Raw genomic sequence first — 17,895 nt, 5'->3', positions numbered from 1 at the left:
GGAATCTGCACCAGCTGTGAGGAAGGGGAAGGAGCCAGCACCAGCTGTGAGGAAGGGGAAGGAGCCAGCACCATCAGGCAGAGAGGGGAATACCCCATTCACCACTGCCAGGAAGGTTCAGGGATCCCCGACCCAGGAACTGGAGAAGACGAGGCACTCTACACCAGTGGAAGCTGTCAGGCAAACACCGCCACCACCACCACCAGCTCTCACGGGACCCCGACCGCTAGCTGGGGATGTGCAGCTATCAGTGAGTGCCGGGGCTGCCCAGGAGCCTCCTCAAACAACCACCACCATGCAGCCATTAGTGAGTCAAGGGGCTGCACAGGAGCCTCCTCATACAACCACCACCATGCAGCCATCAGTAAGTGCAGGGGCTGCCCAGGAGCCTCCTCAAACAACCACCACCATGCAGCCATCAGTGAGTGCAGGGGCTGCCAAGGAGCCTCCTCCAACCACCACCACAGTGCAGCCATCACCGCCTGCGGATGCCATGTAGTCCACCCTCCAGGGGCTACAGTGCGGGCTGCCCCTCCAGAACCAGCTGGCAAGTCACCCACCTGAGAGGCTGTGACCTTGCACTCCCCAGGACAAAGCAATGGGCATGTTGCCCCCTCCAGAACCAGTGGGCAAGTCACTCACCTGAGAGCCTGTGGCCTTGCACTCCCCAGGGCAAAGCAATTGGCATGTTGCCCCCGTCCAGAACCAGTGGGAAAGTCATTCACCTGAGAGACTGTGGCCTTGCACTCCCCAGGACAAAGCAATGGGCATGTTGCCCCCTCCAGAACCAGTGGGCAAGACACCCACTTGAGAGACTGTGGCCTTGCACTCCCCAGGACAAAGCAATGGGTATGTTTTCCCCTCCAGAACCAGTGGGCAAGTCACCCACTCGAGAGACTGTGGCCTTGCACTCCCTAGGACAAAGCAATGGACATGTTGCCCCCTCCAGAACCAGTGGGCAAGTCACCCACCTGAGAGACTGTGGCCTTGCACTCCCCAGGACAAAGCAATGAGCATGTTGCCCCCTCTAGAACCAGTGGGCAAGTCACCCACTCGAGAGGCTGTGGCCTTGCACTCCCCAGGACAAAGCAATGGGCATGTTGCCCCTTCCAGAACCGGTGGGCAAGTCACCCACTGGAGAGACTGTGGTCTTGTATTCCCCAAGGACAAAGCAATGGACATGTTGTCCCCTCCAGAACCAGTGGGCAAGTCACCCACCTGAGAGACTGTGGCCTTGCACTCCCCAGGACAAAGCAATGGGCATGTTGCCCCCTCCAGAACCAGTGGGCAAGACACTCACTCGAGAGACTGTGGCCTTACACTCCCCAGGACAAAGCAATGGGCATGTTGTCCCCTCCAGAACCAGTGGGCAAGTCACTCACCCAAGAGACTGTGGCCTTGCACTTCCCAGGACCAAGCAATGGGCATGTTGCCCCTTCCAGTACCAGTGGGCAAGTCACCCACTCGAGACACTGTGGTCTTGTATTCCCCAAGGACAAAGCAATGGGCATGTTGCCCCCTCCAGAACCAGTAGACTTGTTCCTGCATTCGGCTGAGTTGCCGCCCTCCGCCCCTCTGAGGTGCCTGCCTATTTGCAAACTGATGCCCCTGCAGTGTACTATCCGGATGTGGTCAGGACTCGAGTTGGGCCTTACACTGTGCCCTGTGGCCATGTGGGCCCTTTGAACATTGGACTGGGCAGTGTCCCTTTGTGTACATGTGTACATATCTGTTTCATTGACAAATCGAATTATTCATTTTGATGTTGATCTGATTACAGTCACTTTAGTTAATTCCTATTGTCATTGCATTATTCTGCCGTTTTTCGGGGCCAAATTGATTTTCGTGTGCAGCTGGTTGTGTGTATGGTGTGTGTGTGTGTGTGTCGGGTGTGTGTGTGGTGCGTGTGTGTGGCACTTTCGTTTTCCTCCCACCCTCCCTTGTGTGCTAGTGGGCTGTACTCACAGTAGTTGTCGGCGTTGGTGTTCCAGGTGGAGCATAACGTAGAAGATCATCAGGAAGACATGCAGTTCGGGTTCCATGGCGGCGTGGTTCTTCCCTGTGTCTCCAATGGTGAGTCCTTTCACCTCTCAGTTCTGTTTCCACCAGGCTTTTGATGGCGTTGGTACCGCCCCCGAAAAGGTGGCGGTTTCCTGTGTCTTCATATGGTGGGTGGTACTTTGTCTTCTGCCTGGCTGTTGCCGGCTACCACTGTGGTGGCTGTTGTTTCCGCTGTGGCGGTTGGTGTGGTACATTGGCTGTCTATGGGAGTTATCACCTCCGTGGTCAAAATTTGGCGGTATGTACCGCCAGCCTGTTGGCGGTATTACCGCTACTTTATCACCCACCACTAGGGTCGTAATGAGGGCCTTTATCTTTACAAATAAAGATTTTTAAAAAAACAATGTAACTTAACTGGTTTATTGACAACGTTGTTGATCATAAGTTCAAGGTATTTTAGAGATTGTAACACACAAGGTATAAATGATAGGTAATTCTAATGCTTGACAGTTACAATTAGCTTCTGTCTCACTGGTAGTTCCTCTATAGAAATATATATGATCCTCTATCCATAATGGGGGTCATTACGACCCTGGCGGTCAGTGGTAAAGCGGCGGTAAGACCTCAAACAGGCCGGTTCAGTGAATGGTGTCTGTAGGTTTGTTTTCCATTTGCACCCGAAGTGATGCTCTGTAGGTTTGGAATAGTGTTATGCTATTATAAGATTCTACAAATCTGCAATTAGTTTCTTATAATGTCTCCATTTCAGCAGGTAGCCGTGAACAGGAAATATCTTAGTCTTGTCTCTTGTACGCTCATCAGTTTTCCACAGTTTTTATTTTACATAAATGGTACTATCTTGACAGCTTTGTGAAAGATTTTAGGTTACCTTCTAAATAAATACGCTCAATATTTTGGATTCCCTTGTCAAGCCAGTCTTGCCAAATAAATGGTTTGCTATCTGTCATTAAGGCTGTGTTGTTCCATATAGAAGCATCAGAGTGTAGGAACCCGTCTTTATGTGTAGATGTTCACATGTTTTATTTCCATGGGTAATGGGTTGTCTGGTCCTGCATAAATTTGGTACCTTTGTAAGAGACTTGAGGACTGGGCCACATTCTTTGGGAACCATGTCTATTTTTTTGTGTTAGGATTTAGGTTGTAAACTATTGGTGAGATATTGAGCTCCAATGGTGGGCAGTCAAAAGCCTCCAGATGTGATGGCCTCATATAATTTTGGCATTGAAAATATAAATGAGATTGTTCCCCAAACTTATTAGTTCATCCATTAGCTTTAGTTTGGAAGAGGGTATTTTACACCTCAAGTTTGTAGTTTGTGGTTGAACCCGTGTGCTGCCATATTTTTTAACATTTGTACTCTACTCTAGAGGGATGTAGTTTTTCCTGTTTGTCAAAGTCAGTTTTTATTTGGTTGTTATACTTAATGTTTTCAAAATTTCCACTGAGCTGGATACTCATAAATTTCAAATTATGAGGTGTCAATTTAAAGTGGAGTTCTAACAGGGCTTCCATGGTAGTGGTGGACTTCATTGGCAAGGCCTCATTGTTGGTCCTAATAACCTTGTACTTTTAAAATGCAGAAAAGTAATTGATGGTTTTCATCAGGGCTGGGAAAGAAATATTCGGTTTGCTAATTGCCAACAATAGATCATCTGAGTGAAGCATGAGTTTAAGATCTGCTGTATTTCTCTCACTAATTTCAGTGGAGTTTCTAATAGTTATCGCAGTGGCTCTAGCACCAGTATAAAGAACAGTAGTGACAGGGGGAATTCACTGTCTTGTGCCTCTTTTTATATTCCCAGCTCATTACCACTGATTAGGGATGGCACCCACAGGCTCTCTTGAGGAATAGTGTCCATTTTGATTTATTCAAGTGTTTTAACGTTTGCTTATTTTCAATGTAAAGTCTTTAATGTTGATCTTAAGTTGGTGCAGGCTGGTTGTTTTGATGGACCTCAGATTTCATTAAACAGTTGTGGTTGGTCCTTGATCTTGTAGATTAACCACTCATACTCATGTGCTGCCGTTGTCGTCACTGAGTGCATCCATTCTAAATGCAGTAGTATCAGATATGAACTCATTGTAATCTATCTTTGCTGTAGGCTGTTGTTAGAGCTGCTGTGCCACTGCTATGATCTTGTGTCTGAAACTAAATCTTTGAAGAGTCCAAAATAAAAATCCCCACTTCTTTACAAAATACCAAGAAATAGCCCAACTTCAATCGATTAAATACTTTCTTGTTTGTGAGTGAGAGGGCCTCTTTCTTGCCCATGTCCTCTTTAATTTTCCATAGAAGGCCTTGTAAGGGTTGTATTTGGTTCCACAATTATCGGTTAGGAAGAAATCTAACCTGGTTCTGATGACTCTTTTATGATATCATTTTGTCCATTCTCAAGGATAGTACTTTCGCAAACATTTTACATCACTGTTAAGCACGGAAATAGGTTTGTAGTCTACTTACCAGCTCATCTCTGCTGAATGTAAGTATCCTGGAGATAAACCCCTCCTTAAATTCTGGCCAGAGATATTCCTTCTCCTTTGCATCTTGGAAGACTTTCCCCAGTAACGGTGTTGTTCTGATGGATACAACTACCTATGGATTCCTCACTTTATGAATTCTCCTAATGCACCAGCTTTCCATGGAAATTTTCTTCCTAGCTCTCCACGTCGACGTCACAATTGCACGGCTCCGCAAACAACTCCATCTGACGTCATCGTGGCAATAAGAAGTCCTCGCCTGCGTGCTGAAGTCAGTTCCCTTTTTTCTGCGCCTTCGACGCTAACAGTTTTTTCCTGCCTCTCGAACAGTTACTGTTTAGAGGAGTTGTTGTTGAGTTACAATGTCTCCACCAAACAAATCGGGCTTTAAGCCTTGTTATGAGTGCGGGGGTCGCATGTCAGTTACAGAGCCTCATGAGAACTGCTTTTGGTGCCTGACCACGACGTGGAGGGGTGCATGTCCTGCCAGCGGATGAACCCAAAGGCCTTGAAGGAGAGAGAGGCTACGCTCTTCTTGGCAAAAGCTAAGAAGGATCATAAAGGTCATCGAAGTTCTAAGGCGACGGATTCATCTTCGCATAAGTCCTGGAGGTTGCATAAGAAGCGTCACCTGCATAATTTTCAACGCCGTTTTTCTAGGGATCGGTCTCAGTCAACGGTGACTCCTCAGCCTCAGAGTCCACAGGCTTCTCCAGCACTGACGTTGATAGCAATCTTCAAGTCCCCGGCGAGCCCTCCAGCTCACTTTTTTTCCTGTGTCCACTCACGGTCTGGAGTCAGGTGTGCAGGCTTTGGATTCGGTTCAAGCACCTCGGGAGGAGCAGAGATTTCCTGCCTTCCCGACTCCGGGAGCGGATCCATCAGCGTCCCTCAGTGCTATGTTTAGCATTTTCAACAGAGCTATGGCCTCTGCTGGTGCACTGGCTGGTCCCATGGGTCCATTAGCTTTCACGCTAGGTTCGCCGGCGCCGTACAAACAGGCCCCATTTGTACCCTTCTATCCAAGTGAAGGTGCGGTTTCAGCGCCGATGACGTCATCACCCTGGATGAGGTTGCCGATGGCGCTGATGCCGGCACATGATGGATCCCAATCGGGCCGCAGTGTCTCTCTACCCTCTCCTCCACTGAAGCGTCCATCTGCTTTGAAACCGGCGTCATCGACGTTGGCTAATTCTCTGTTGACGCCGCGTTTGGGGGCCAGACTGAGGTCGAGAAGGAGGGCCTTGAGGCTCTTGGAGGAGCAGGAGTATCGGCAACAGCTGTTGGAGGTTGGGGAGATTCCTGAGCCTATGGGTGAATTTGAGGGCCTGTACTCGGCCACTGGCCTCGATACATCCTCTAAGTGGGATTTTTCATCTCCTGGTGAGCTCATAGCGGAGGCAGCATTTTACCACAGCGTGATAAGAAATGCGGCTGAGTTTTTGGACCTTCCTTTGCCAGCATCGGAGTCGAAGACGAACATTCTAACTGAGGTGTTGCATCCTTCCGCTCTGTCTTCTGAGCCCCTCCTCCCTTTTTATGATGCCCTTTCTAGAAATTTGGAGGAAGCCAGTCACGACTCCAGTGGTTGCCAGGAGTGTGGCTAGGAGGTACAGAGTTGCTCCAGGGGATCCGCAGTTTCTATCTCAGCATCCAACACCTGAGAGCTTGGTGGTGCAAGCCTCTTGTTCTGCCCGGTCTGCACGTGGTTCGGTCCCTGCCACTCCATCAGATAGAGAGTCTAAGCGAATGGAGCAAACAGCAAAGAAGGGCTTCTCCTTGTGCAGTATGGCCTTGAAGTCTGTCAGTGCTACCTGTGTGCTGGGGAGGTATATTCATGCCCTGATGGACGCAGCAAGAGCTGTTGTGCCAAGTTTGCTTCAGGGTGTGCAGGGACAATTTAACGAACTCCTGTTGGACAGTCAAGTGGCAGCCAAGCAAGTTATTCAATCTGGCTTGGACACAGCAGATTCGGTTGCCAGGGCAATGGGTGCTTCAGTGGCAACCAGGAGGAATGCCTGGCTCAGGACTTCTGGTTTCTCCACGAATGTGCAGACCACTCCTATGGACCTTCCTTTTGGTGGAGAGAAGTTGTTTGGGTCCAAAGCAGACTCAGCTTTAGAACAATTTAAAGACAGCAGGGCTACTGCGAAGTCTTTAGCACTCCAAGCTTCATCCTCTACACCCCTCAGGTCTTTTTGAAGGTTATGGGGTTTTGGCCGGGAGTCCTCTTTCCGTAGAAGGCCACAATCCAGTGTTCAGCAGCCTGCCAACCCTCTCTACAGATCTTATAGAGGTTGGGGAGGGTTAGGAAGCGAGGAGCCACTCAGCAGCCTTCCAATTCACCCACTTCCTCTGGGGGAGCCCTTCAAGAAAAGCAGCCCTAGTTTTCTCTCCATTTTGTATCAGGTTTCTCCCATAGGGGGAAGGTTATCTCATTTTCTCTACGAGTGGGAGTTAATCACATCAGACTCTTGGGTGCTTAATATTGTGGGGAAAGGATGTGCCCTTCCTTTTCAGGAGTTTCCCCCTCCCTGTCATTCGTTTTGCATGGAAGATTATCTCCTATTGCTTCAGAAGGAGGTACAGGTCCTTTTGTTAAAAGGTGCAGTTAAGTTGATTCCGGAGCTGGAGAAGGGTCAGGGATGTTATTCAAGGTACTTCCTGATTTCTAAGAAGGATGGCCGATTGAGACCTATCCTGGATCTGAGGATTTTGAATTGGTTCCTCAAACAGGAGAATTTCAAAATGCTGACCCTAGCACAGGTGCTTCTTGCGTTGAACAAGGAAGACTGGATTGTGTCTGTCGACTTTAAGGACGCTTATTTTCATATTCCCATTCTGAAGTCGCACAGGAAGTATCTCCAGTTTGTGGTAGGGTCCCGACACTGCCAGTTTGCGGTCCTTCCTTTTGGTCTTACTTCCACACCTTGAGCCATCACGAAGGTGATGGCAGTGGTTGCAGCAGACTTCAGAAGGGAGTATCTGTATTTCCTTACCTGGACGATTGGCTGATCAAAGCCGAGTCACCAGAGCTCGTGCTGCATCACTTGCAAGTGACAACCCAGTTGTTGTTCAACCTGGGCTTTACAGTAAATGTGCCCAAATCTCACCCAGAGCCCTCTCAGCGCCTCCTGTTCATAGGGGCATTACTGGACACAACATTGAATCAGGCCTACCCTCCTCCTCAGAGCATTCACGACATTCAGGCGTTGATCCCAGTGTTTCAGAATGGAGTGGCTGTTCCAGCCCTCAAGGCCCTGCGTCTGCTCGGTCTGTTCGCTTCCTGTATTCTTTTGGTCACTCATGCACGTTGGCACATGAGGGTTCTCCAGTGGTGCCTCCGCAGGCAGTGGTTTCAAAACAAAGGGGATCTCAAGGAATCGATAACAATCTCCAGAGACGCTGCAGTGTATCTATGGTGGTGGGCTGTAGACGGCAAACCTTCCCAAGGAATGACATTTTGTCTATCATCTCTGGTGATCACGGTCATAACGGATGCTTCCACTGTATGGCGGGGAGCTCATCTGGGGGACCTGGAGATCAAAGGTCATTGGTTTCCAGCAGAACAGATGTTTCACTTCAATCTATTAGAATTACAGGCAATACTTCTGGCTCTTAAGGTCTTCCTCTCCTCCCTTCGCGGTCAGTCAGTTCAAGTCTTGACGGACAACACTACAGCGATGTGGTACATCAACAAGAAGGGTCGTACCTTCTCTTCAGAGAGGCTCTGCGGCTCTAGTCCTGGGCAGAAGACCATCGGATTTGCATAGTAGCAAATCATCTGGCTGGAGTTCTCACTGTACGTGCGGACAGTCTCAGTCGGCATTTCTCGACCGATCACGAGTGGCGTCTCCATCCAGACCTGGTTCTTCACATCCTCCGGATGTGGGGATTTCCAGAGATAGACTCGTTTGCCACTCAGGAGAATGCACACTGCCCGTCGTTCTGAAGCCTCCAGTATCCGGTGCACGGGGTGTTGGGGGACGCGTTTCAGGTGTCTTGGTGCAACCAGTTGCTTTACACATTTCCCCCCTTACCCTTGATTCCTCGAGTTCTGAGGAAGATTCGTCAAGATCGGGCTCAAGTAATTTTAATAGCCCTGTATTGGCCAAGAAGGGTATGGTACGCAGACCTTCTACGACTCCCACTGTTCCCTCCGCTCCATCTCCCTCACAGGGCAGACCTCCTTTCGCAGTCGCAGGGGCAGATTCTACACCTCCACCTCCAGAGCCTGCACCTACATGCCTAGAGATTGAATGGGGCAATCTGAGTTCCTTTTCTCACCCTCCAGAAATGGTGGATGCTATCTTATCGGCTAGGCGACACTCCACTAAGACTGTCTATGCCGGCAGAGGGGCAAAACTTGTTGCTTGGTGTGGAGAGAGACAAATTGATCCCTTGAAGGTGCATTTGTCTGATATTTTGCTTTTTGCTGTTTCCTTGGCACAGAAGGGTAGTGCAGTGTTGCCAGTGAAGGGCTATTTGTCAGCGCTGTTGGCTTTTCTTTGCCATCCTAATCAGCCTTCCTTACTTAAGTCCCCTATAGTTATTAGATTCTTATAGGAAAATGGCTCCCTGTTGCAGTTACCCCCCACATTTTGCCTGATATTGATGCTGGCATGACTGAGAAGTGTGCTGGGACCCTGCTAACCAGGCCCCAGCACCTTTACAAAACCTGACGCCTGCTTTGCATACTGCACCCGGCCGCCCCTGTGCCGCTGAAGGGTGTGTTTTGTGTGCCTACTTGTGTCCCCCCCAGTGCTCTACAAAACCGCCCTGGTGTGCCCTCCGTGGACGCGGGTACTTACCTGCTGGCAGACTGGAACCAGAGCACCCCTGTTCTTCATAGGCGCCTATGTGTTTTGGCCACCTCTTTGACATCTGAACCTGACTGGCCCTGAGCTGCTGGTGTGGTAACTTTGGAGTTGCTTTGAACCCCCAACGGTGGGCTGTCTATGCTCAGGAACTGAGACTTGTAAGTGTCTTAATTACCTCCCAATGTAACCAAAACTTAACTCCCCCAGTAACTGTTGATTTTTGCACTGTCTACTTTTAAAATAGCTTATTGCCATTTTAGCAAAAACTGTACATGATATTGCTTTAATTCAAAGTTCCCAACTTACCTGTGTGGAGTACCTTGCATCTTATGTTCTTACTTCAAATCTTGGACTTGTGGTACTACAAATAAATTAAGAAAGGATATTTGTCTACATAAAAACTATTGGCCTGGAGTTAAGTCTTTGAGTGTGTGTTCCTCATTTATAGCCTGTGTGTGTACAACAAATGCTTAACACTACCCTCTGATAAGCCTACTGCTCGACCACACTACCACAAAATAGAGCATTAGAAATATCTAATTTTGCCACTATCTTACCTCTAAGGGGAACCCATGGACTCTCTGCACACTATCTCTTACTTTGAGATAGTATATACAGAGCCAACTTCCTATATTGGTGGATCAGCGGAGGGGTCTATGACTTTGCATTTGCTGGACTACTCAGTCATTACCTGATCACACAACTAAATTCCCAAAATTGTCATTAGAAACTGATTTTTGCAATTTGAGCTGTTTTTCTACATTTTTAAAAGTCCTGCTAGGGGCTTGTGTAAGTCCCTGTTAGCATTTCTTTTAGAGTTTCAACATTTGTAAAAGTTTGAATTTAAGTTCTAGAAGTAGTTTTTAGATTCTTAAAAAGTAACCCCAACTTTTAGACTGATAATGTCTAGCACACATGAGATGGTGGTGGAACTCAACCTCACCCCTTACCTGCATCTAAGGATGTCAGAGTTAAGGACTTTCTGTAAGCTAAAAAAGATAAAAAATGGGTCCAACCCTACCAGAGTACAGCTCCAGGAGCTTTTGTCAGAGTTCAAAAGGGACCACCCCTCCGAAGATAATCCTTCAGATGGGGAAAGTAGTGAACAGGAGGATGAATTCCCCCCCTCCTGTCCTAAATAGGGAGAACAGGGTCCCTCAAACCCTGACTCCTCAAATCATAGTCAGAGAGACTGGTTCTTCCACAGGGGAGACCAATACCTCTGAAAGCATTGAGGGCAGCCTCAATGAAGATGACCTCCTATTAGCCAGGATGGCCAAAAGATTGGCTTTGGAGAAACAGCTCCTTGCCATAAAAAGGGAAAGAAAAGAGATGAGTTTAAGTCCCATCAATGGTGGCAGCAACACAAATAGGGTGAGAGAGAATACTGACATCCTAAAAATCCCCAAAGTGATTGTAACAAAATATGAAGATGGTGATGACATCACCAAATGGTTCACAGCTTTTGAGTGGGCTTGTGCAGCCAGATAAGTAAACAGATCTCACTGGGGAGCTCTCCTTTGGGAAATGTTCACTTGAAAGTGTAGGGATAGACTCCTCACACTCTCTGGTAAAGATGCAGAATCTTATGACCTCATGAAGGCTACCCTGATTGACGGCTTTTGATTCTCCACTGAGGAGTACAGAATTAGGTTCAGGGGGGTTCAGAAAACCTTGAGCCAGACATGGGTTGATTTTGTAGACTACTCAGTGAAAACACTGGATGGTTGAGTAACTGGAAATGAAATGCGTGACTATGTTGGGCTTTATAATTTGTTTATGAAAGAACATATTTTAAGTAACTGCTTTAATGAAAAGTTGCATCAGTGTCTGGTCTAATTTCTCCCCAAGAATTGGGAAAGAAGGCAGACCACTGGGTCAAGACTAGGGTAATTAAAACTTCCACTGGGGGTGACCAAAAGAAAGGGGTTACAAAGCCTCCCCAGGAGAAAATGGGTGACACTAGAAACAAAGAAAAAGAGTCCTCTGTAGGCCCCCACAAACCAGACCAGGTGGTTGGGCCCCAAGACACAACCCAAAACAAAGGCGGGTACCAGGGTAAGAACTGGGATGCCACTAAGGCGTGGTGCCAAAAGTGTAGACAGACAGGGCACCACACCAAGGACACTTCTTGTCCCAAAAACAAGCCCCCTAGCAAAATCCCAGGGGTGACCAGTGTAGCCATTGGGGATGACTCCTCAGGTGAGGAGGTCTTCATAGCCTTCAACTGGAAAAAGGGCCCAACAGGTGAATTTGAGATTCCAGTGGGAAGTAGACACTTTCACCACCTACTGGTGAATGGAATCCCAGCCACTGCCCTGAGAGACACTTGTGCCAGTCACACTATTGTGCATGACAGGCTGTTGTTCTCAAACCAGTACATCCCAGGTGAGACTGCCAGAGTAAGAGTTAGCCCAGAGAGGGTCACTGATAGGCCTGTGGCTTTTGTGCCCATAGAAGTGGGTGGGACTTTTAGCTGGAGAATGGTGGTAGTCAGTACAGACCTCCCCCTTGATTGTCTCCTTTGAAATGACTACCCAGAGTTTAGTCAGAGCCCAAAAGAGGAACTGGTCCAGTGCCAGTTCTCTCCCAAGGATTCTGGAGGTGCTGCTCCTGCAGTTACTGCAAGTAGGCCCCAGAACAAAAAGAAAAGAAAACAGTGTAGGAAAGGTGGACAACCTTTAGCCAAGGTTCCAGTAGGCAACTGTTAAACCTGAGTGGGTGGCTCCTCAGTTAACAGAAGAAAGAGTGGAAGAAGGGTGTTTACTACAAGATGTAGTAACCTCCCACTCTAACACAGCAGACAGGCACCCTGAACCCAAAGAAGCCTGTAACTTAGCCCCTTCCCTTGTAGGTGAAGAGCTAAAGGTGTGGTCCTGGGCACTGACAGCTGTCAGTGGCCTCTGCTGGGTGTTAGCCTTTATGGCTGCACTATCCTTGGCATGGTGGTCTGACCCCATGCCAAATAGCAAGTTAGGCCCTCTGACCCTGTTGGTTATGGTGGGATTACTCCATTTCTGGGTAACCTCGTTGGGTAAGCTAGGGGTGACCCTGGCAAAGATAAGATTAGCAGAGGTGGATACCTCTAACCCCAAAATAGAGAGAATGGATGAAGACATTAAAATCTCAGACAAGAGGCAATTCAGACTAGGTCCTATCACTGTGGAGATAGGTCAGTTCCCCAGAGGGAATGACCTGAACAGGAGGATTTAAGGCAGAGTAGGCCCTGCAACAAACCAGCCTACTTTCCCTACCCTGCCTCGCCTGACAGACTCGGAAGACTTTCCCAGCTTTGGCTGAGTCTCCTGGCCTGTGGGCTGGGGGGGTGGCTTGTGTAGGAAAATGGCTCCCTGTTGCAGTTACCCCCCACGTTTTGCCTGATATTGATGCTGACTTGACTGAGAAGTGTGCTGGGACCCTGCTAACCAGGCCCCAGCACCAGTGTTCTTTCACTTAAAATGTACCATTGTTTCCACAATTGGTACACCCCGGCACACAGATAAGTCCCTTGTAAAAGGTGCCAGTGGTACCAAGGGACCTGTGACCAGGGAAGGTCTCTAAGGGCTGCAGCATGTGTTGTGCCACCCTTAGGGACCCCTCACCTAACACATGCACACTGCCATTGCAGATTGTGTGTGTTGGTGGGGAGAAAAAGGCAAAGTCGACATGGCATCCCCTTCAGGGTTCCATGCACACAAAATACTGCCTGTGGCATAGGTAAGTCACCCCCCTAGCAGGCCTTACAGCCCTAAGGCAGGGTGCACTATACCACAGGTAAGGGCATAGCTGCATGAACAATATGCCCCTACAGTGTCTAGGTCTATTCTTAGACATTTTAAGCACAGTGTGGCCATATTAAGTATATGGTCTGGGAGTTTGTCAAAAACAAACTCCACAGTTCCATAATGGCTACACTCAATACTGGGAAGTTTGGTATCAAAATTCTCAGAATAATAAACCCACACTGATGCCAGTGTTGGATTTATTAAAAATGCACACAGAGGGCATCTTAGAGATGCCCCTTGTATTTTACCCAATCCTTCAGTGCAGGACTGACTGGTCTGAGCCAGCCTACTGCTGAGAGACGAGTTTCTGACCCCCCTGGGGTGAGGGCCTTTGTGCCCTCTGAGACCAGAAACAAGGCCTGCTCTGGGTGGAGGTGCTTCACACCTCCCCCCTGCATGAACTGTAACACATAGCAGTGAGCCTCAAAGGCTCAGGCTTCTTGTTACAATGCCCCAGGGCACTCCAGCTAGTGGAGATGCCCTCCCCCTGGACACAGCGCCCACTTTTGGCGGCAAGTCCAGGAGAGATAATGAGAAAAACAAGGAGGAGTCACCCACCAGTCAGGACAACCCCTAAGGTGTCCTGAGCTAAGGTGACCTCTGCCTTTAGAAATCCTCCATCTTGATTTTGGCGGATTCCCCTAATAGGATTAGGGATGTGCCCTCCTTCCCTCAGGGAGGAGGCACAAAGAGGGTGTAGCCACCCTCCAGGACAGTAGCTATTGGCTACTGCCCTCCTGACCTAAATACACCCCTAAATTTAGTATTTAGGGGCGGCCCAGAACCCAGGAAATCAGATTCCTGCAACCTGAACTAAGAAGAAGGACTGCTGACCTATAAGAGACGACGGAAGATGACAACTGCTTTGGCCCCAGCCCTGTCTCCTGACTCAAAAACCTGCAACCAGCGACGCATCCGACAGGGACCAGCGACCTCTGAAGCCTCAGAGGACTGCCCTGAACCGAAGGACCAAGAAACTCCAGTGAGCAGCGGCTCTGCTCAACTTCAACAACAACTTTGCAACATTCTTGCAACTTTAAAGGACTTCACTCTTCCTGCCGGAAGCGTGAGACTTCCCCCTCTGCACCCGACGCCACCGGCTCGAGATCCAGAGAACTAACACCACAGGGAGGACTCCTCGGCGACTGCGACCCCGTGAGTAGCCTAGGACGACCCCCCTGGACTCCCACAGCGACGCCTGCAGAGAGAATCCAGAGGCTCCCGCTTGCCGCAACTGCCAGTAACAAGCGACCCAACGCCTGGACCAAGCACTGCACCCACAGCCCCCAGGACCAGAAGGAACCAAACCTCAGTTCAGGAGTGGCCCCCAGGTGACCCTCTGGATAGCCCAGGTGGTGGCTGGCCTGAGAAGCCCCCTTGTGTCCTGCCTGCACCGCTAGAGTGACCCCCGGGTGTAGGAGGCTGGACTGGCTTGTAGTGAGTACCTAGGGGTACTTGCACCTTGCACCAGGCCCAGTTATCCCTTATTAGTGTATAAGGTGTCTAGCAGCATAGGCTGATAGATAATGGTAACTTAGCAGAGCAGCTTAGGCTGAACTAGGAGACGAGTGAAGCTCCTACAGTACCACTGGTGTCATATGCACAATATCATAAGAAAACACAATACACAGATATACTAAAAATAAAGGTACTTTATTTTTATGACAATATGCCAAAAGTATCTCAGTGAGTACCCTCAGTATGAGGATAGCAAATATACACAAGATATATGTACACAATACCAAAATATGCAGTAATAGTATTAGAAAACAGTGCAAACAATGTATAGTTACAATAGGATGCAATGGAGACACATAGGGATAGGGGCAACACAAACCATATACTCCAAAAGTGGAATGCAAACCACAAATGGACCCCAAACCTATGTGACCTTGTAGAGGGTCGCTGGGACTATTAGAAAATAGTAAGGGTTAGAAAAATAGCCCACCCCAAGACCCTGAAAAGTGAGTGCAAAGTGCACTAAAGTTCCCCAAAGGACATAGAAGTCGTGATAGGGGAATTCTGCAGGAAAGACACAAACCAATAATGCAACAACGATGGATTTCCAGTCGAGGGTACCTGTGGAACAAGGGGACCAAGTCCAAAAGTCACAAGCAAGTCGGAGATGGGCAGATGCCCAGGAAATGCCAGCTGTGGGTGCAAAGATGCTGCTACTGGACAGTAGAAGCGTAGGTTTCTGCAAGAACGACAAGGGCTAGAGACTTCCCCTTTGGAGGACGGATCCCTCACGCCTCACGGAGAGTGGTGCAGAAGTGTTTTCCCGCCGAAAGACCGCCAACAAGCCTTGCTAGCTGCAAATCATGCGGTTAGTGTTTTTGGATGCTGCTGTGGCCCAGGAGGGACCAGGATGTCGCCAATTGCGTCAGGGGACAGAGGGGGTGTCGAGCAAGACAAGGAGCCCTCTCAGCAGCAGCCAGCACCCGCAGAAGTGCCAGAAACAGGCACTACGAGGATGCGTGAAACAGTGCTCACCCGAAGTCGCACAAAGGAGTCCCACGTCGCCGGAGAACAACTTAGGAGGTCGTGCAATGCAGGTTAGAGGGCCGTGGACCCAGGCTGGACTGTGCACAAAGGATTTCCGCCGGAAGTGCACGGAGGCCGGAGTAGCTGCAAAAGTCGGGGTTCCCAGCAATGCAGTCTGGCGTGGGGAGGCAAGGACTTACCTCCACCAAACTTGGACTGAAGAGTCACTGGACTGTGGGAGTCACTTGGACAGAGTTGCTGGATTCAAGGGACCTCGCTCGTCGTGCTGAGAGGAAACCCAAGGTACCGGTGATGCAGTTCTTTGGTGCCTGTGGTTGCAGGGGGACGATTCCGTCGACCCACAGGAGATTTCTTCGGAGCTCCTAGTGCAGAGAGGAGGCAGACTACCCCCACAGCATGCACCACCAGGAAAACAGTCGAGAAGGCGTCAGGATCAGCGTTACAGAGTTGCAGTAGTCGTCTTTGCTACTATGTTGCAGTTTTGCAGGCTTCCAGCGCGGTCAGCAGTCGATTCCTTGGCAGAAGGTGAAGAGAGAGATGCAGAGGAACTCGGATGAGCTCTTGCATTCGTTATCTAAGGAATCCCAAGAGACAGAGACCCTAAATAGCCAGAAAAGAGGGTTTGGCTACCTAGGAGAGAGGATAGGCTAGCAACACCTGAAGGAGCCTATCAGAAGGAGTCTCTGACGTCACCTGATGGCACTGGCCACTCAGAGCAGTCCAGTGTGCCAGCAGCACCTCTGTTTCCAAGATGGCAGAGGTCTGGAGCACACTGGAGGAGCTCTGGGCACCTCCCAGGGGAGGTGCAGGTCAGGGGAGTGGTCACTCCCCTTTCCTTTGTCCTGTTTCGCGCCAGAGCAGGGCTAAGGGGTCCCTGAACCGGTGTAGACTGGCTTATGCAGAAATGGGCACCATGTGTGCCCATGAAAGCATTTCCAGAGGCTGGGGGAGGCTACTCCTCCCCTGCCTTCACACCATTTTCCAAAGGGAGAGGGTGTAACACCCTCTCTCAGAGGAAGTCCTTTGTTCTGCCATCCTGGGCCAAGCCTGGCTGGACCCCAGGAGGGCAGAAACCTGTCTGAGGGGTTGGCAGCAGCAGCAGCTGCAGTGAAACCCCAGGAAAGGCAGTTTGGCAGTACCAGGGTCTGTGCTACAGACCACCGGGATCATGGGATTGTGCCAGCTATGCCAGGATGGCATAGAGGGGGCAATTCCATGATCATAGACATGTTACATGGCCATATTCGGAGTTACCATTGTGAAGCTACATATAGGTAGTGACCTATATGTAGTGCACGCGTGTAATGGTGTCCCCGCACTCACAAAGTCCGGGGAATTGGCCCTGAACAATGTGGGGGCACCTCACACTAAGTAACTTTGCACCTAACCTTTACCAGGTAAAGGTTAGACATATAGGTGACTTATAAGTTACTTAAGTGCAGTGTAAAATGGCTGTGAAATAACGTGGACGTTATTTCACTCAGGCTGCAGTGGCAGGCCTGTGTAAGAATTGTCAGATCTCCCTATGGGTGGCAAAAGAAATGCTGCAGCCCATAGGGATCTCCTGGAACCCCAATACCCTGGGTGCCTCAGTACCACATACTAGGGAATTATAAGGGTGTTCCAGTAAGCCAATGTAAATTGGTAAAATTGGTCACTAGCCTGTTAGTGACAATTTGAAAGAAATGAGAGAGCATAACCACTGAGGTTCTGGTTAGCAGAGCCTCAGTGAGACAGTTAGGCATCACACAGGGAACACATACCTATAGGTCACAAACTTATGAGCACTGGGGTCCTGACTAGCAGGGTCCCAGTGACACATAACAAACACACTGAAAACATAGGGTTTTCACTATGAGCACTGGGCCCTGGCTAGCAGGATCCCAGTGAGACAGTGAAAACACCCTGACATACACTCACAAACAGGCCAAAAGTGGGGGTAACAAGGCTAAAAAGAGGCTACTTTCTCACACCGGGTCCCTCCATTTTTTTCCTATACCAAACCTGACGCCTGCTTTGCACACTGCACCCGGCCACCCCTGTGCCGCTGAGGGTGTGTTTTGTGTGCCTACTTGTGTACCCCCCAGTGCTCTACAAAACCCCCCTGGTCTGCACCCTGAGGACGCGGGTACTTAGCTGCTGGCAGACTGGAACCGGAGCACCCCTGTTCTCCATAGGCGCCTATGTGTTTTGAGCATCTCTTTGACCTCTGCACCTGACCGGCCCTGAGCTGCTGGTGTGGTAACTTTGGGGTTGCCTTGAACCACCAACGGTGGGCTGCCTAT

The sequence above is a fragment of the Pleurodeles waltl genome, chromosome 7, assembly GCF_031143425.1.
Source record: "Pleurodeles waltl isolate 20211129_DDA chromosome 7, aPleWal1.hap1.20221129, whole genome shotgun sequence".
In the NCBI taxonomy this organism is placed as follows: Eukaryota; Metazoa; Chordata; class Amphibia; order Caudata; family Salamandridae; genus Pleurodeles; species Pleurodeles waltl.
Note: the sequence above shows the minus strand (reverse complement) of the source record.